General features: G+C 42.0%; 1 protein-coding gene across 1 annotated transcript in view; it reads right to left on the bottom strand.

The window, feature by feature from the left end:
* Positions 1-20,477, bottom strand: part of LOC146495086 (helicase ARIP4-like) — a 78,167-nt gene extending 57,690 nt beyond the window's left edge. Inside the window, exon 1 of the mRNA XM_085147257.1 lies at positions 20,332-20,477. The gene's annotated coding sequence lies outside the window, so the exon portion shown is untranslated. The remainder of the gene's footprint in view (positions 1-20,331) is intronic.
* Between the last annotated feature and the right edge of the window lie 503 nt (positions 20,478-20,980).

Here is a 20,980-nt window from a genome sequence, read left to right as displayed (position 1 = left end):
GTCACTCCAAGCAGATCACCCTTGTTTGGAAATACTTTGGATTTAGTGCAACTGATGTTAACCAGGAAGAAATCATATGCAGAGAGTGCTGTGGAGGTGTGTCTGCAAGGCAAAGCAACACAAATAACTTATTCAACCATGTGAAAAAAAAAAACACACCACAAACTGCGGTATAATTAATGCATGAAGGCCAAGAACACAGGGCAATGCTTGCTAATGTGATTTTATCCAACATCTACTCAGATCTCCATAAAAGTGAGCCTCTGCAGCATGTCAGGGTATACATCCACAGAGACACGGTGAGTAACGAAGGCTTCGGGTCAGTGTTCAACATACTGGGCGAAAGATGTGTCACCACCTCCGGTTTTTCTAAACTGGTAAACACCAAGTCTGTGAGCCTTTTTTTCCAAATAGTGCTGCCTTGGATTTAGTAGCATCCTGCAATGGCATATTTATTTTTTAGTTATCCTATATTCTGAGCACAATTGTATTCATCTTAAATTCAAAAGATGTATTCACATCAATCCATGCAGGTACAATGAATTGAGTAAGACTTTATACTTTGCTTCTAAGCGATGCCCTAAAGGTCGAGTGAATAAAATGCTTCATTTGTTGGCAAAGATGTTTTAATTTACTGTAGCAGAGCGTAAAAGTGAAAGCACTGCCCTGTTGATTTCATCTAGAGTCAAATTTTGCTTTTTTCCCACCATCCCATCTTTCTTCTAAGAGCTGCATTGAATCTGGGTGAACAAAGAGGACCAGAATTACTTTGCTCATAGACTCGTAGGTGTTCTGTTCATGTGACAGTGCAATATACCACATTTTTGGCACTAAAACCAATGAGTAGCTGTGATAATAATCCATCTAGCCATCCACTGATCTTCTCCCACATCCACTCCAGGTTTGTAGTGGGACTGGAGCCTATCAGAGCCGTCATAGGGCAAGATGCAGGGTACGCCCTGGGTGTGTTGTCAGTCTGTTGCAGAGCTTACACAGAGAGTCAGACAACCATTCACACCTACACCAAATTCATAATCACTAATTACACTAACATGCATGTCTTTGGGCTGGGAGAAAAGGCATACAGAAACCATGCAAACACGGGGACATAGAAACGCCACAAAAATTGGTCCCAGCTGGGCTGTAGATTCAAACTCAGATAAGTTAGAGTACTTTACTTATATTTAAAAGTAGGTCACATGAACTCCAGCAGAAATACTGTACAGCTTGTTTCATTACTCAGAAGTCGAATCCAGCTCCTCTCCCCCCTAAAAAGGGGACACTTGATTCAATGCCATCAAACTTTATGTAACTTTATATACCAGTGGAAAGGAGGCCAAACTATTCTGTTTATGTCAGGCCTTCAGGCTATAAAATAACTGTTACATAACTAGGGATGGGTACCGGTGTCCGGTGCCATGATGGCACCGGTTCTGACATAAACGGTAGTAACCAGACCGAAAAGCAGCGCACATTTTGGTGCTTTATTTCGGTGCTTTTTTTTCCTGAGCTGTGATACACTTTAGATTCTAGCCAATCATTTTACGTTTCCGAGGATAGTAGGCGGGGCCAGGTACGTAAGTTCTTTTAGAGCAGAGCTACAGATTAAAAATGCCCAAGGCGAAGCAGTCAAAAGTCTGGCTGTACTTCACAGCAAAATATGCAAACTCAGCAGCCTGCAACAAGTGCTTTAAGCTGATACTGTGACACTGTCAAAGGAGGTAACACCTCGAATCCGATGAAACACCTGGCGACGCATAGCGCTTTTTTTTTAAAGCCGAGAAATGCGCCGTATTTGATAGCTTGCTGCTAGACCTCACACCGTGCACATCTACTGCGGGTGTGGTGCCTGTTATCGGACCCGGAGCCCTGCTAGTGTAGCAGAAATGATGATGGCAGCAGCAGCCGTTCTTCTCTGCGTGAGTAGCTTCATGTTGTTCATGTGTAATTTACGTTGAGTAGGCTAACCACGTTATTACATTAATGCATGTAAGGTGAACTAGCAAACACTGTCATAGTTACATGCGGCTGTCTTCTTGTTTGATGGCAGATACTCCCTTCACCCTGGCCAAAAAGGCTAAAATGACCAAAGAAAAAGTGGAAAACAGCTAAACATGAGAGGTTTTTGGACAAAGTTTATGTTTTTTCCATTGTTTAAGCACTGCTTCCAGCCAAGAGTGATACCATATATGCCCCATAGCTGCAGAAAAGGCTAACATTGTTATCTTTTTACAAAAAAAACAGCTAAACATGAGAGGTTTTTGGACCAATTTTGTGTTCGCCATTCTTTAAGCACCGGTTTGAGCACCGTTTAAGCACCGGCACCGTTTCAAAAGTACCGGTTTGGCACCGGTATCGGATAAAACCTAAATGATACCCATCCCTATACATAACACACATGCAGTATATGTCTGCTACTCTAAGCAGCCCCAGCTGTACTGGGCAAGAAACTTTCTTCTTCCTCTTCTTACCTGAGATGACCTGTTTTAACATTCTGAAGGTGGAGAAGACGGCACCTGTTCAAATATAAGGCAATCCTATGCAACAGGCCTGTAATAACATTGTGAAACTCACATTCAGCCATTTTTTCCTAACCCTGAATATTGATTCAGGACTGTGAAGGATACTTACAAAATTACAGGCTCACATTAAAATGAGATCATTTCCCACAAATTATAGTCTCAAGCCTAGCTGAGGTGAGCACAAAGGGAGGATTTTTTTTTTTTTTTTTGCAGCACTCTTGCACTGGATTTTGTTCAGGTGTTCGTGCTGCTGTTTGTAACTGTTTGTCAAAGCTAACTTGCATGTCTTACAAAGCTTGGCGGTGATCTGACCCCACCACACACCACAGATGAAACACCAATGTGTGAGTCAACTTCCAGCTGTCAGAGAGGGCAATTCGCTGCCTCTAGTCTTCTGTTTCTTTTAGCTGCTAAAGGAATGCCTGCTGCCCCTAGTGGATAATGCACGCCAGACTGTGGTTAATTTTGCCCATTGATATGACTCACAATGGACTACACTAATGTTGGAGATGCAAAATTTTATACAAATCTTATGAAACTGTGCAGCTGGAGCAACACTGCTGCAGACCACAGTGTCTAAGTGTCTAAGTGCAACTCAAACATATGCGTGCATCGTCATTTAAAGCCTGGTGTACCACCTGAAAGAAGAGATGAATGCACAAAAAGATGATAGAACACTCGCAGTTTAAGCAGAGCTTTTTTCTTTGCAAAACTTTCAGCGTTGTTTTTTTCCTTTATGTTTTTTCTTTTCACCTCCTCGTCAGTATTGCAAAGCAAGAGAAGAATGCAAAAGTCAAATTCAGTATCTGTAGAAAGAGTTCTTCCTTTGCACCAAAGCTGCTGCTGTGAACCTTTAAAAGCACAGAGACGGTTGAAATTCTCTTGAAAGTACTTGCATACGCAGGGTTGAAAATTTAAAAGAAAACCCATTTGTGTTCCTCTTTCTGTACAATTCTACCTTACGTAACCTCAAACAGCAGGCCAAGGAGGGGTTCCAAGGACGTATGATTCAGCCGATAAGGCTTTGTGGAGGACAGCATTACTTTTGGCCAAACAGAGCGAGCGGTAATCTAAATTCTGTGAATATGGGAAGAGGACGCTCTTAATGGGAAAATATGAAAAGCACAGAAAAAACAAATAAAAGATACAGAGCGACGGTGTAGATGAACAAAGACGGGGTCCTGGCTGGAGAGGCAGGGGGAGGGGAGCAGTCTGTCTAATGTCCTACAAACACCACCCCCATGACCACAGGGGAGGGGATGAAGTAACCTAAATTTCTCTTGCTAAAAGACAAAACAACCCCCCCGAACAACACTATGGTCTGGACTGACATGAGATTACAAAAAAGACGTGGAACCAATGCAGTTGTTATTAAAAGATATTATCATCTTACACTTTTTTGGGGGGGTGAAGTTATTTTCATACTTATTGTTAAAAGCCTTACAACACATTTGTTGTTTTAAAACATTTTGATATTTTGGACATTTAACATAACTTATCTTGAAGGTTGCAAAAATAACAAGAAGCACTCCAACAAGGGAGCTCACTCTCTAGGCCGTGTTTCATTTTTAAAAAATTTGTATTATATTTTGCATGTATTCATTTTTTTTTTCTTCGTTCTTGTGATAAAGTGCCCACGCACATAGCATTGTAGGTTGACTGCTTTTATTACAGACTGTCTTTGCAACAGCTTTCCAGCTGTCCTCCTGTTTCACGCCACGCACAGTTCTGTCATCTGGTCCCAGTGACATATTCAAATGGGGAGACATGATCAGATCATGGGGGTCAGCTGTATGAGTCAGCCTCCCCTGACAACACACCCTGAACCCACTGCTCCACTCATCCCCTGCAGCTGAGCCACAAACCACACCCTGCCACATACCCCCATCGCCTGACTTAGACCAGGGAGCCATCTGGCCTAGCCTACCCTGCCGGGAGAGAAAATCCACTACAGCCACCTGCACCCCTGGCCTATGGAGCACCTAGAAATTAAAAGGCTGGAGAGTCTAATATCACCAGGTGATCCGGATGTTGGGATCCTTTGTGCGATGGAGCCACAGCAGCAGGGCATGATCCGAACAGAGGGTGAAAGGGCAGACCAGGAGGTAATAAGGAAGAGTGTCGACCGCCCACCGGATGGCCAGGCACTCTTTCTCTACTGTGCTGTACCTGGCCTCCTGCTCAAAGAGTTCCCTACTGATGTAAATAATTGACACCCCCCCCCCCCTTTTCTGGTGGGACAAAACGGACCTCAGCCCTCTGTTCAAGGCGTCAGTCTGCAGAATAAAAGGGAGAGAAAAGTTAGGCGTGTCTTAACCTTTTATTTTCATTTTTGTTCCTGCTTTCTCCCTTCCTCTCTCTCCTTCCTCCCTCTGCCTGGGCGGAGCTCACCTCCGCACCTGGTCACAATCACACACCTGTGGCTCATCACCTGAGAGTGTTCCAGCTCCTTTTTAAGATGGCAGCTCTGTGTTTCTCGTCGCTGGACCGTTGCCGACCCTCGTCAGTGTAACCCCAGCTCAGTTCACTCTAGAGTGTTTCTCAGCGATCTTCCTTTGTAATCCTTTCGTGTCTCTGCGTACAGATTCCCTGGACCAACCCTTGTGTTTCCCGAGCGATCGAGTGTGCGTGGAGTGTGAAGAGGAGCGTGAGGCGTGGATGGAGTGTGTGTGGACTTTCTGCGTCTTTCCCCAGTTGTGTGTGGACCCCCGGAGCCTGGCTTTCCCCTCACCTTTGTAAATAGATCACCTGGTGTTGCTGTAATAAAGACTCTTGTGTTTTCAAAACTTAGAGCCTGCGCGTGAGTCCGTGCAGTCCCGTTGTGACACAAATTGGGGCACCCTTTCAGGTGAGATCAGTCAAGGGGCCGGGTTAAACTCTGCAGACAGGGGAATCTGCCAGTAGTCCTTGGTTAAATCCAGTGTCGTGAAAAAGTGAGTTGTGTCTAACTGTGCCAGGAGCTCATTGAGCCGGGGCATGGGGAAAGCATCAAACTGCCATACTTCACGCAAATTTTCCTGTCATAACCTCCCAAATGTGTGCAGATTTGCTGTTAGGTCCAAAACATATTGAATTTCATTTTTAGCCGGGCTTGGACCTTTCTCCCAGTTTTCTTTGATCAAGTCCAACACCCCCGGCGGATTTCTGCTAAATTCAAATCCCAGAGAAATCCCATGGAGGCCTGAGGCACCTCCCACACTGCAAACAGCTGAGGGTCTTACCAGCGACCCCAATTGCATCCATGCTCATAAATGAACTTTCGAATCCTGGACTTTAAAGTCTTATTCAGCTGCTCCACTGACCTGCCAGTCTGAGGTTGGTAGATGCTGAGTCAAACATATTTAATGCCCAGTAATTCGTATAGCTCTTTTAGTGTGCGAGATATGAACTTATGTGCCCTGATGAGTCAGTATCTCTTTTGGCTCAGGAGATGACCTGAAACACCACCTGTGCCACACTCTTTGGGGAAATGGTGCGCAGCGGCACTGGTTCAGGATATTGTGTTGCATAAACAGTTAAAACTAACACAAAGCGATATCCCCGTGCACTCCAGTGAAATGGCCCGATGAGGTCGATGCCAATGTGCTCAAATGGGACCTCCATTTATGACAGTGGGCCTAAGGGCACTTTTGAAATGGTTGACTGGTTCACCAGCTGTACACTCATTGGTGTACATGCAATGAGTGTTGCATGTACACCATGCATTGGTGTACATGCACACCATGTACATGGTGTGCATGTACATGGACAATGGTGGACATGTACATGCACACCAATGGTGTGTATGTCCACACCAATGGTGCGGACATGCACCATTGGTGCATGTCCGCCCGAGTGCCCTGAAAAAACCAGGAGAACCTGTAGACCTTCACTCAGTGTGTCCTTTTCTACATTAAGTGCTGTGTAGAGAATGTGACAGTGACCAAAACCATCTGGGTTTTTCATAACTGAAAAAAACTGGATGACAAGTGAGGTACAGGCTCTGATCAGGACTCGTAACTCAGCCTTCATGCTGAGGGACAGCTCTTTGTACAGCACTGCTACAGTCAACCTGAGTAGGGGCTTTGAACAGGCCAAGGAAGGCTAAACGAGGAGCACAGAGAGCTTCCTCACAGTCAACAACCCCCACCAGCTGTGGAGAGGCATCAAAGCCCTCACCAACTACAAATGCCAGAGCTCCCCAACCCCCAACAGCAGTCTGAAAATCGCAGAGGAGCTCAACCTGGACTAATATGAACTAGAAGCTGCCGCTGGTCTTGGTCCGCAGGGTCCACAACTGAGAACAGGAAGGCTGGTCAAAGGGTAATTAACACTGCCAGGCAATCGCCAGAGCCTCCTGTCTCAGCACCCCGTTCACCACCTGTTTGACCTGCTGCCCTCTGGTTGGCGCCTCAGATCAATCAGGTCCTACACCTCCAGACTCACAAAGATGCATGCATGCGAGAACATGCAAACTCCACACAGAAAGACCCCGGCCTTCTTGCTGTGCGGCAACAGCGCTAACCACCGTGCCACACGGTGCTGGTATGAGGGTACTCCGGCTTCCTCCCACTGTCCAAAGACATGCAGTTTGTGGTGATAGGTTAATTGATTAATCTAAATTGCCCATAGGTGTGAATGCGGGAGTGAATGTGAGTGCAAATGGTTGTCTGTCTCTGTGTGTTAGCCCTACAACAGACTGGCGACCTGTCCAGGGTGTACCCTGCCTCTCGCCCTATGACAACTGGGATAGGTTCCAGCACCCCTGCGACCCTGGAAAGGATAAGCGGAAGCGAATGGATGGATGGACGTTGTGTTTTTTTGTTAAGCCAATTGACACTGAGTTATGAATCTTTCAAGCATGAAAACTTTCATAATTTTCTATAATTCTTTCCCATTTCTTTGGTTGAACCTGACAAAACCCAAAGATAACATAACTTGACGTTGTGCATTTTTACACCAATAAGGCAATTTCCAAACAGCTTAAAACAAAATATCCTGGTATAATGTCAAGTATTTACTAAAAAGAAAAGTAAAGACTTTGAATAGACAGAGGACAAAAGAGAACGAATCAGGCCAGATGAACAGTATAGGTATGCAAAATGACTCAAAAACTGGACTGGAACAAAAAAAACCTGTTGTGATAAATCCAAATATTACATTTCTGGTTCAAATCATCATCAGTATATATAGAGGAGGGCAGGATAGATGTACACTGGCGAGTGTCTATAGCCATCTGTAAGACACGGTGGTTAAACAGTACGACTGTATTCCAAAGCAAAAATGCTACCTACTCAGGCAGGTTGTTTAACGTACAGAATGCTTTCCTACATACCCAGAGACACCGTGTAATTAGCTGTTGAAATCCCCTGAGAGTGTGCGCATGCAAGAGTAAAGTTAAAATGATAAAGGAGGGGGGCAGTGAGAAGACAGCTGCTTGCATAAGCTGGCTTACATAAGATCTGGCTAATAATGCCACTGTTCAGCTTAGAAGAAAAAATAAAGTTATACAAGATGTATGCCAAGATGCAAGACATTGCACACACACACAAACTAATTTCTCCATCCCTCTCTTTCAAGGAACTCGTACGCATGAAAAATCACATTTTCTTATTAAACTTTACACACAAACTCTCTCTCTCTCTCAGACACACACACACTTTTGTACTCTATACTAAGGCCCTTCACTTTATTTCCCAGAGTAATCTTAGCCCAAATCTAATATTAAACCTCAAAAATGTGCTCTAAATGTGGTGAGGACTCTCACACTCAAACTGGTTTCACATGCAAAAAAAGGATGTAACAAGAGCTCACACATACAAACGCAGTGATCTTGCACCCTGGTTTCAGACGTCAGCAGTGCTGAACAGTGTGTACCGGGCGCTCATTATAAACCCTGCAGGAAGCTCGATGCAGAATTTAAAGAGGGAAGGAGGGGGGAATGGTAACATGAACTACATAGAGTCAAGCTTTCCCATAAAAAAACTTGTATACAAGCTCTTCATTTAATAACTTAAATTAGAGGGCTGACACTGGCTTTTGTATTTTTGAAAGCTGTTCACTTGTACCTCTCCATCACATGTGTTTCACAGAAAAGGGATACAAAAGACTGAAGCGTTTCTAACAACAGATCAGTTTCCTCCTTTGAAAAACTCACAGGCCGACACACTGATGATGCACTGCCCTGATGTCAGCTGACCGTGCACCGCACATTCCCCAAATGCAGGTCATTTGCAAGAATAATCAGACCACCAACGCTTCGGTTCACGGCTCTGAAAATGGATATTGTATAACACCTTCCTTTTATATTGAAGTGGCTTACAGACTTAGAAGATCTGCATCACAACCCCTTGCTTGTGTAACAGAATTACACAATACTGAAACCTGGTGGTGGTGGTGGTGGGGAGGGAGGCAGGGGGTTTACCAATCTAGTCAAGTTGCTCTGTTTAGAGGATGTACTTGGGTGTACTTCACAGTTAGGCTGTGATTTACGTCTTCCTTTGGAAATCTGTTTGGTGACCCTTTGACTTTCTACGCTAGCGTCATCATCACCAGACACAGCTATGCATTATATGGCTGTGTTGCCAAAACACATGCTAATTACAGGACTGTGCAAAAGTTTTGAGCCATCCCTCATTTAGTGATATTTTGCTTCTAAAGAGCCAGATTTTCTGGGATTGTTTCTGTGGTCTTGGGGAACAATTATCCCTGCTTTCTGAAGGACTTTCAAAGTTTTCCAAGCTACTTCAAGCATAAAAAATCCCTCAAGTCAAGGGATGAAACAGTTCTGTGTCTACACATAACAGTCAACCTAGCAAAAAACAAATTTAAATTGTATCTTAAGGGCTTTGTTACTAGCAGCATTTGATAAAAATCAAAGAAAAAATATAATTTGTCGCCATTTCGTTTTGTTCAGTCTGCAAAAAATGCCAAAGATAAAACAGTTTGACAGACATAAAAATAGTACCAACACGGTAATTCCCAAAGAGCTAATTGCTGAAAATGTGGCATAGTATGCAGTGTGTCCTTAAAGAACCTGTTGAAACTGAACAAATGGAAGACAAAAGAAGTGGCAGGCCTGACAGCAGATGAACAATATGTCATGCCCTCAAAAGCAATGGAGAAAAATTCAGCAGACATTGCACAGGACCCAAGAGATGCGTCTGGCTCTTCAATGTTCACTGAAGCCTCATCAGAAATGTTCTCAGTGTACAGTTGGGCATCAAGAAGCCATTCCTAATTAAGAGAAACTGGGAGAAAATGCTGAGGTATGCCAAATTACACAAGAACTGGACTGAAAAAAAAAAATCAGTGATCACAGGTTTTATGGAGAGATGAATCCAAACATAAAGAAGCTGGTTAAGAGAAGGGTGCAAGAAAGTGTGTCTACAACCATCAGCGGAGGCTCTGTCATGGTTTGGGGCTGCATTGACGTCAGTGACAAGAAATCTTGCCAAAACTGACTGAATTATAAACACGGGAAAGTACCATCAGATTTTGATCCACCATGCAATACCATCTGGAACGTAAGAGCAGTAAAAGCATATCTCGATAGAAAAACTCACAGTAGAACACCATCGGTCATGGATTGACCTCCACAGAATCCAGACCTCAGCATTGTTGAAGCAGTTTGCATCATCTTGCCAGAGAACAGGACAAAAGGAAGTCAACATCCAAAGAAGAGCTTTGAATGTCTTTCAAGAAGCCTGAAAAATTATTCCTGGACATACTTAAATAAAATACAAGAAAGCTTAAGAGTGTTCAGACTATGTTGAAGAACAAAGGTGGTCATATCAAATATCAATTCCAGGCTCATTAGACCTGCAAAAACTCTGCTTTTGCCCTTTGTTTGGACATGGTTCAATTAATCACTTCACCTATTTCCTATTTGCACAGTACTGCAAAATCCAATGCAGTACACACTAAATTTCAAATTATAGTGTTAATGCAGGTACTATTAATAAAAGGAAACATTTTCAGTCAGTAAAAACGAACAGTATTTTTTCATTAACAAGTGGACCCTGCTTGGTTTAATCTGAACCTGCACACACAGCAACCGTTTTTCTAATTCTGTCTTTGAGCCTATAAATACCCACAACATGTATAAGTTTGTCCAGGATTAGCCTCATTTTAATTCTTTAGCTTCGAGTTCACAGTCACAAGTTAGTGACCTGGATCAATGGAACAATGTTGATCTGCACAGACTTGCTTCACTGACTATTTTAAACCTTTGGGCCAATCCCAAAATGTTACTCACATCTAATGCCTGCCCACCTGATCTCCTCTTGCATTGCAGCAAAGAAAACAAGAAAAAAAACTACTACACCCACATATGATCATATACATTTCATTCAAGAGCTTTTAGAATTGAAACAATGAGCATGGAAAACCTTTTCTTTTATGCTGGAGAGTATTTAAGTACAAATAATGTATTTATTTTCATACTATTGTCACCAGCAAATAATGTAAAGATTTTCAAGCTTAATCAATATTCTCATGACCAAGGTCCAGGCACTTAAAATGGTAAAGGGTTGAGGAGCAGCATGGGAGGTATCACATATCTGCAGGCCACAATGCCATCCAATTGGATAAAGCTGGCTGTGCTTCAGCCAATAAGGAAGGATTTAGTAGGTTCACCGGGTTTGTTTAAGGTTCATGTGCGGACACTAGCAGGGACGGGTCTCTTCTGTTTAGGTTATCTGTACTACCTATAAGGCACTCAGTACAAGGCAACTAAAAGCTGCTGGAAAAGCCATGATAGCTTCAGCATGAAAAAAACAAGACAAAACTGGAGACCAAAGTCCAGAAAAGGGAAAAGGTGACAACATGAAGAAGAAAATCACTTTTTTCTTCACTGTGCAAAAAACATCTATGATTGGAAATGTTTCTGCAATGATATTTAGCTAGGATTCTATTGATGTGTGTGAAACACATTTAAATGTGTTTGTAGCCCCAAATCACAACAACAGTTGCCATAAGACACGTTATATTGTAAAGTAAAGACCCTACAGCAATACTGAATAACCCAGATAAACAAACAGCAAGCACTCTGAGCAAGCACTTGACGACAGTGGAAAGGAAAAACCCCCTTTTAACAGGAAGAAACCTCTTGCTGTTAAAAGGAAGAACTAGGCTGCTAGGTAGAGTAAACCATCTACCACAACCAGCTGCGGGGTGAGGGTGGTCACCTATCACTTGCTGGGGGTCGATATCCTGTAGAACTTTACTACAGGAACATCGTCAACCCAGGAGTGACATCACTCCAACGCCAACATCCAAAATTCTAAATGGTGGATTATCTCTGGTAGAAACTGCACACTCATTGGTTAACCACTTGTAATTGACAACTCTTTAGTCAATGAGTCTACGGTTTCATACCTAAATCCACCCTTCCTTGTCACGTGCATTTTTATTTTGCAACCAAGATGACAACAGTGGCAACGCTCAGCAAGACGTTTGAAAATAGGTCTTCAGAAACCAACAGGTTATGCCACAGTCGCTACATCCATCTTTTATATTGTCTGTGACTTTAAGGTGTAATCTTTTAAAGCCACTCTGGCAAGCCAAAAAATGTTTATTAAAAGAAATCCAATCATATTTTCTCATCCACCTCTGCCAAGATCCATTTCCTCTCATGTTTATCAGACATGAAACTTGAATGCGATTCTAAAGGGAAACAAACTGCTTATCAGAAAAGTATGTAGGTTTTTAAAAAACTACTTGAACGAAAGAGAGCAAACATTTTTCTTATTTGTTTTAATGTAAAATGTGGTTAAAATACACCATTTGTAGGCATCTAATATTCCCCTTCTTCTTCTACTCATTGGTCAAACAGAGCTGAAAAGCACTCATCACTGAAGTCGTGGAAACTTTCCTCACCTGTGAGAAAAATCAACTTCGGAACAAAACAAAGTCTAAAGAGTTTAAAAAGTAAGAATTAACACTTATCTCAGCTTTTTTAAGTGAAAAAAGTAAAATCCCTGCAATAAGCAGACTCTATTAAAGTCTCTTATGTTATTCAAACAACACACAACCAATGGGGAAAAAAACAATTAGCAAAGAAAGTGCTAAATCATGAAGCAGACAATAGTTACTATTACTTTCTTTTGTCTTTTATAAGGACTGCTGGTACTAAATTATCACACAGTCCATTAGTTAATTAAATTTTGGTATAGAGCAAAATTTAATATAATCACAACCCACTTAATTAGTTACCCCTTGCTAGTACTGGGTTGCACCTCTTTTTGCCTTCAGAACTGTGTTCATTCTTCATGGCTCAGATTCAAGACCCTGGAAACATTTCTCAGAGATGCATGCCAGTCCATGATAGCATCAGACAGTTCATTTGTCACTATACACCCATGATGAAACTCTCCACTACATCTCAAAGGTGCTCTATTGGATTGAGATCTTGTCATATGGACACACTTATTCAGTTGCTTCTATTAACAAGCAGCTGAATAAGTGTAAATAATAAAAGGCTTGTCAGTGTATGTATGTGTATTCCTTTTGTTCTAGTAGGCCTACAATTCACAGTGTTTAAAAGTTTCACATTTTAAGACAGTTTCCTAATCTTGGCTACAAAAAGCAACCCTCAAACCACACGTTGACCTACAATCATGTTCAAACAGGAATCCAAGCATCTAGCTATGCACACACACAGTGCTGTAATTTAGATAGAACACAGAGAAGAAAGTCAACAAGATGATAGACAAGCAGCAGGTGTAGCTATGGATACTGGACAACAAATGACTAATGTCAACAATAAACAGGTGCATTTACACAGGCAGGTATCATAACCGCTGCACACGCAGAGACATGCACAAAGAAAAAAAACTGAGGGGAGCGAAGAGAGAGCTTGCTTATCAGAGGTCACAGATCAAACATAAAAACAATGCTAACAAACACTGTTCTCTGGACTGCCACACACCCACGCGGTGAAGATGTATCGGGTCTCTTGGAATCCTCAACATCCTGCAAACGAATTCAACCTTTACCACTGGGTTAAGTGGAAGATGCACAAGTATAGCTGTACTAATAAACACACTGAAGAGGGTTGGCTGTCATAGACACTGCAATACTGCAGATCCTAAGCTGAACCACATCTGACCAAAACTTTTGAAATTCTCATATCTTAAGATTGTTTGCTTTAGTAAGCTGTGTAGTTTATATTTGCATATGTACAAGAATTCATGGATTAGAGAGAGAAGGAGAGACTTAACAGAGCAATGAGTAAATTTTTAACCCCTGTGGGTCACCGTAGCATCATAGACCGCAGTCACACAGACCCATAGGGAACACTTGTGAGCATCTGGTCACGAGAGATAAAGTGTACAGACTAGTCGGAGACTTCCACACAAACTACGGGTGACTGCTAGCAAACAAAGCAATTGCAAGGAGGTTTTGGCTCCATCATTCTCTTTATGTCTCATTTCAACTAACCTCCAGCAAACCCTGGATGCAGAGATGGTTGCTGATCATTCTCCGGGTATGTGTGGCTGTGGTTTATGATAAACACATGACCTGATCCTAACCACTAATATAGTTTAAAAATGTTTCAGTTATTCCAGCTTTTCCTCTGCAAACCAAACAACTATTTGTGATTTTTTTAAATCCTGTATAGTTTAAGAAATTTGACATTTGAGCAACTGTTGCAGAATAATTTCCTTTCAGGGATTATTACAATAATTTGTAATCTGAAAATGTCACCAAATATTTCTCACGAAATAAATGAATGAACTCTAATAACTGTGACAGAAATCCTGCAGTGGATAGCTTCGCCATTATTTAAATGCAGTTTACAAACACTGAGATTCAAACTGAGACCACTTCCAATGAGTTCACAGTGTGTTACTGAAAAGAAAGGAAAATGTGGCTGATGAAAACTCAGAGATGTGAACAGACTCTTTCCTCTCAGATATCTAGCACTGAAAATCTGATACATCACAGCAGACTTGCAGTCATCAATACAAGCCTTGACTCTGGGAGTAAACTTACAACTGAGCAGGTGCTCAGAAAGAAGATGTTATATCATTAAAAGTTTAGTAGGATGAGGCCCTGAAGGGATCATCTCAGGGGTGTGTAGGATTTTTCCACAAGACAGGCTCGGTAGTAACTTTCCATTAAAGGAAAAAGCAGTCAGGAGACAACCCCTATACTCAACTGTTTACCTTGCTACAGCTAACAGCCCACATGCAGCTGCTACCCCCACCCCATCCCCCTTTTTTAATTATACTGTTAGACAAGACAAGTGTAATAAATCAAAACATGACATCGAATTTTGAAAATGAGAAATATCAGACTCTTAAGGAACATGAAGGCAGGACTTCAAATTAATTCCCCACTGAATGTGTAAAGGCCTGAAGGGTATCCTGCGAAGGAAAGTCAACACGGCCAGGCTTTCTCTGCATTAGCTGACTCAAGAAAACCCCAAACTCCAGCTGGAAATAACGGGTATCACGATGGTGGTTATCAGCTTTCTCTATTAAGCTGGACTTTCCGCTTCAGGCTCTGTGCGGCCCACATGAAAGCGCCCTTTCAAGCATCATATGACTCTTCTCCTGCACAAAATGATCCCTATGAGTGCCACCGGCTCCAATCGGAGAGATTATTAGCTGATCATAGTAAAACAGTGATCTATAAAGAACATAAAAATAAAACAGTCAAGGCCAACACCATTGCAAATACAAGAGATTAATGTTGAGGAAAATCCTTAATCTGGTGATCGACTGCACAGAGCTGTAAAATTGACATTTTAATTTGAGTTAATATATTTGTTTTATCACAGTGCCCTCTCAGAGCTATTTATTTCTAATGTGACTGCTGCACATTAGTCTGAAACTTTAAAGTAGAGACATTTAAACCTTAAATGTTCCTGTCCCACAGCCTAATAGAAGAGACGTTGCTTTAGTTCGTTGGCAGATCAAAGTGAACTTGATTAAACAGGTATTCTTACTGTGTGTTTTGTGCAGTAGTAGCTGCAATTCCAGCAGTGTCAAACAGGCTTATGAGCAGTAACTAGGCAGTAGTAAGCTACAGCTTAACATGCACCTAACAACATGTTCTCCCAGCAGATAATCTATATCACACTTACAACATGCTGTAAGTAAGATAATTAGTGAAATCGTGGTGCTTCTGGTCATTTTAAACCCAGCAAAAAGAGAATCACGTTTGTGACACTGAAAACTCTGACTACATGTTCGACATAGCTCGATAACCTACTAATCCCTCTTCATAGCATACCCCTATGGTCACAACAAGGTTTGCTGAGTACTGCAGAATTCGGCTACGTTGGATTTTTTTGTGGATTGGCTAGAGACATTTTACATTTATAAATAAAAACCATATTTTAAAATTGCTTAACTTATTTAAACCAATCCGATCATAACAACATACATACAAATACAGACACTCATAACGTGCCCCAATCATCTCCACCACTTGGGTCCTGCCTTCTGACACCAACTCTGGGCGTACTGGCTGGTTTTGACTGGCTGTGAACTGCTATTTCCTGCACATACTGGAGATAATGTTTCAGCAGTCTGAGTTACACAAATAAAGACGGTATAACAAAGTCTCTCAAAGTTTTACGTGCAAAGTGCCATCGTTGTAGCAGAGAACAACCATGGCACTTTGGTTTTATGACAAGTCTGGTTTAAGCTTGTCATGGTCACTCTGACGAATGGTGACATCACAACTGCTGCCACTCGCCACGCTTTTGCATCGATATGCTTGTCACAGAGCCCTCAAAACCATTACAACCGGTGTGAAGAACTGAGTATAAATATCCTTTCAATGATATGATCAATACAGCAGGTGATGCTGCAACAGCTTGAAAACAAGAGACTTTGCCTCCTGTTTTGACTTCCTCTACTCTTACACTCCACGGATGCTGAGGGTTTGTTATTCTGATGGGCGACATCATTTGGGAGAAGCCACTCTGCTGCTGCCATTAGTTACATCCCTGTCTCCAGATTTCTTTTCACTGGCTGAGGTTTTTACGCTCAAACATAAAGAGAACAGTCACAGACCTAAAAAACAACTCTTCCGCATGCAGTTTTAGACAGAAGTAACACTCAGCATGTTCACTGCTGTAAGCTAGACAGCAGTCGCTCTCTGCATCTGCCCCTCTGTTCTTTACACTCAATTAGCCACAAGAAGATAAATGAGCCTTTTGCAAAATTTCACACTTCCTCCATCAATCCTGATGTGTCACAGTAAAAATGAGAAATTGCTGCCAATTCCTCTATTAAAGATTTTAAAATGACATTTAGTTAGGTTAACTATTACAGTAGGTCAGAGACACAGTGGCTCATCCACCCCACTCGTGTTGGTATTACGAATTTCCTAAAACATGAGAAGCACTGAAGCTCAGAGTCTCAGCTCCGTCGTTCTTTCACTCGTTCTCTTTCCATTTCTGCTCCACTGATTTACATTTTCTGGCCACAAGGAGAGATAAAGTAAAACCAAATCTCTAGTTAATCCGAACTCCCTGCTGTGATGTTTCACTCAACTCTGAAAATTAGCATCTGACACAGGTCAGAGCGCCCTGCCCGGCATCCATCACTTTCTATCTCATTGTGGTTTTTGTCCCCCGTCTTTACAAGAAGCGTAGGTCAAAGAGACACTTACAACACTCACCCGCTGTTTAGGACTCAGTATGGGAAGCAGTGAGCATGACACACATGCCCTCTTCTATAACTCAAAGACAGATATTCTTTCCCGATTCCCTTGTTGGCACATTCATCTGCAGAAAGTACATTTAGTACACAAATATCCTCCAACCTTTATTGTTTATTTTTTAACTACACAAACACATCTCCCCCTAACTGCTTTGAATCATCTGATAAGTGAGAACTAAAAGTGCATTTTCGACTTCACCACCAGCGCTATTATGCTAGTGCGGGCAGTCCTTCCCCTTTTATCGTCAGGCAGATGAAATCTCATCTGGTGCTCAACCCCCATCACCGTACATAAATGTCAAGCAGGCCAGCGGTAGCCACCTTGCTCCCATCACTCCTGTGCTGTTTCTAGGGATGTGTTCCTGTACTGAGCTGCCTGCTGAGCTCATTAGCAGGAACAGACCGAGTGATGTAAGGGTGACTTGAGGGATGAAAAGAGCACTGCAGGAGCGTCCCCAGATCATCCTTTCAAAATTATACTGAGAATCTGGATCTAAACAGAACCCCCGCAAAAATGTAATTAACTAATCTTGACCTGTGTTTGAAGTATGCAAGCCTGCAAACAGTATTTTGTTCAAGAGAGCGCGAGAGAGGAAACAAAGGCCAAAACTGGACAAACGCATACACGGCCAGATTTGACAAGTCTGGGAGTTTGCCAACCTGATCATATCACAGCTTGAGTTTGAATCATTCCAGACAGTCTTAAGTAAGAAAAGATGCAATGTAACCTTCAAAACGGTACTTCAAATTCATCTCTACCAGCAGCACAATAAGTTTCACTAAAAAAACAAAAAAACAAAACCCAACACAAAAAAACCACAACACTTGACGGCCAGTTAGTGAAGCATTTAAGATTTATATAGGAGCTTGATAGAATTTATTGTCTCTTTCTTTTTTTAAAAGTAAAGAGGCTTTTATAAGCTCAGGTTGCAAAACCAGAGTTTGTGCACTTCTAATGAGCTTTAACGTAGGAATGTGGTATGACCACCTTTATTCTTCAACAAAGCTTGAACTCTCTTTCTTCTCGCAGTTTCTTGTCATTTCTTTAAGTAGTCTGCAGGAATTGTTCTCCAGGCTTCTTGAAGGACATTCAAAGCTCTTTATAAGTAAACAACCTTTATTTGTCACATACACAATTATACAGGGTACAACATGCAGTGAAATTCTTGAGCTGCAGACATAGCCGTGCCATTCCAGGGCTTGGTTTTAAGCACGGGGGGTCTAGCCAGGACCCATACTGGATAACGGGTGGGAATTGAACTTGTGACTGCCGCTCCAAATGGGGCGTAGTCTTACCACTACACTATCCAGAGCCACACACTAGCCAGAGCCAACATATTTTGGATGTTGTCTCCCTTTTTTCGGTTCTCTGTCAAATATGTTTCCACACTGCTTCAATAACGTTCAGGTCCAGGCTCTGGGGAGGCCAGTCTATGACTGATTCGTGTTCTCTGGTGTTTTGTTCTGTCCCAATATGCTTTTACTACATTGGCAGCATATTTGGGATAATGGTCATGCTGAAAAAATTAAACTGTGGCACAATCAGGCAATTTTCATATGGTGTTTCACGGTGGATCAAAATCTGATGGTATTTTTCTGTGTTCATAATTCTAACAAGATCTCCAACACCACCGGCTGAAATTCAGCCCTAAACCATGACAGAGCCCTTGAGGATGTTATTTTCTAGTTCAGTTCTTGAGTAATCTGGCATTCCTCAGCCCTTTCTCACAGTTTCCTTTAAGAATGGCTTCTTGACAGCCAATGTTTCACTGAGACCATTTCTGATGAGGCTTCAGTGAACAGTTGCTGGATGGACAGAGGACCAGATGCATGTCTAAGGTCATGAGCCAGGTCTTGCATTTTTTAAAAAGTTTTTTTAATGACTTGCAGGCACTGTTCATCTGCTGTAAATAGTTTTTTTTTTAGGCCTGCCACTTCTTCTTTTATCCTCCACTTGTGTATTTTCCACAGATTCTTTAGAGACACTGTACCTCATGCTATGTTACTTTCTTTTTGGGGATAACCTTGTTGCAAAAAAATACTATGTTTATGTCTGTCAAACCATGTTGTTGGCATTTTCCACAGATTGAACCAAAGAAATTGAAGGAACTAGTTTTTGTAGCAGGCTGCTGGTAACCAAGTGCCTTAAAATATAAAATAAATTGCTAAGTTGTCCGTTAAGTATAAACACAAGTTCTTCTAGTGATCTAGGTATCCTTTGTTGTGCTTTAATCCTTCATAGTCCGGTGTTAAATGGCGACCCTCTGGTCCGGTACAAGGACCGGACTGAAAATTGAGTGAAAACTTTGAGAGACCTTCAGAAAGCCTGGAGAACTATTTCCTCAAGGAATAATTAGAAAGTGTGGCTCCTTGAAAACAAAAAATATAAAATCCTCTGTACTTTTGCACAGTGGTGTGTGTGGGTACAGTTAAATAAACTGCCATACTTCTGCGCAGATGCACTTTCCTCTGCACTTTTAACTTCTGTGTTAAGACAACTGGTATATTCCAGTGCTTACACATGCTCACTGCTGTTTATTTGTGGAAGCCTTTCGTGTCTCTAGATGGAGCTGTGCAAAGTCCTACAAACTGTCTCGAGTGATGTCATTTGGTTGAAGCTGTGCACAAGTGTGACAAACGAACTGAAAAGCAAAGTTAAAAAGTGGCCGTGAAAGATCCCGGGAATACTAAAGCTGAAGCTGCTGATGGTGCTAATCGGCATCCTAATAAACAGAAAGCGTCAGTTTACATAAGTCTTTACATAAGTCACTTTCCTTATGCTTTCCCTTCATAGCCTAACTGTTAAGTAACACCTATCCGCTGCTTATTTAATGTGTCCCACTAACTGCTGTAGCCGACTCTCTGTGTCGGCTACTTCTTCCGAGGTCCTGCTATAGAAAAATTAACACGAAAATGAAAGCAGCGTGCTTGCTTGTTTCATAACACAGAAGAGGGGGGGGGGGCTGCAACAGCAATGCAGACAGGAGGAGGAGGAAGCAAAAAGGAGTGGGGGGTGCAAGTGCAGCATGCTCCTCTATTGTCTGGAGCCTAATTGACGCTCCAAAATAGCCCAACAGGAGAGGGGAAAATGCTTTTAGCAGGAAGAAAACCTTCGAAAGCGGACATTAAAGCCGGCGTGTGTCTCTCACCTTCCGTCCCCGTCTTTGCGATGAGTCCCTTCAAGTAAAAAAAAAAAAAAAAAAAGGGGAAAAAAAGCTTTTATTTAGGAAGTGGTAATGAGAGGCAGGGCAGGCTTGGCCGCTTTCACCCATTCATCGGTTTCTTACTGAAAGAGGAGGGTCGGTCCTGTTGGTCCCTGCACGCGCTCTGTACAGGAAAAAAAAAAAAGCCATTACGAAAGTTCCGGAAGTGCCCGAGCATCCAAAGTGTTGTGGGCTCCAGTGCTGGTTAGCAGAGGAAAGGACTGCATGAAAGTTAAACTGTCAAATGTTATTTGATGCGTAATACGCGGTTCATTTTGTTCCCCTTTGTTGCATCATCCAAAAATATAATTTAGTAGTTGTTTTAAAAAAAACAACAACATACTTTGTGCAAAAACAAAGAAGAAGAAAGCCTGATTTATAGCGAAAAAACAAACAAAAAATCCCCAAAATATAATTTTGAAAATTTAGTAATCTATCGGCAAAACGTCTGGATGTGTAAAGCCTGCTTATAGCTTACCTAAGATGGCCAAGATCAAGAAATTAATTTAATAAACTGGTATTAACATAATGCAATTTCCTGTTCAGATGACCGATGATTTCCGAATAAGCGCCCATGCATGCAAGTGTTTCCAAT

This window comes from Neolamprologus multifasciatus, chromosome 20 (assembly GCF_963576455.1).
Source record: "Neolamprologus multifasciatus chromosome 20, fNeoMul1.2, whole genome shotgun sequence".
NCBI lineage: Eukaryota > Metazoa > Chordata > Actinopteri > Cichliformes > Cichlidae > Neolamprologus > Neolamprologus multifasciatus.
Note: the sequence above shows the minus strand (reverse complement) of the source record. Positions and strands in the feature narration are given on the sequence as shown.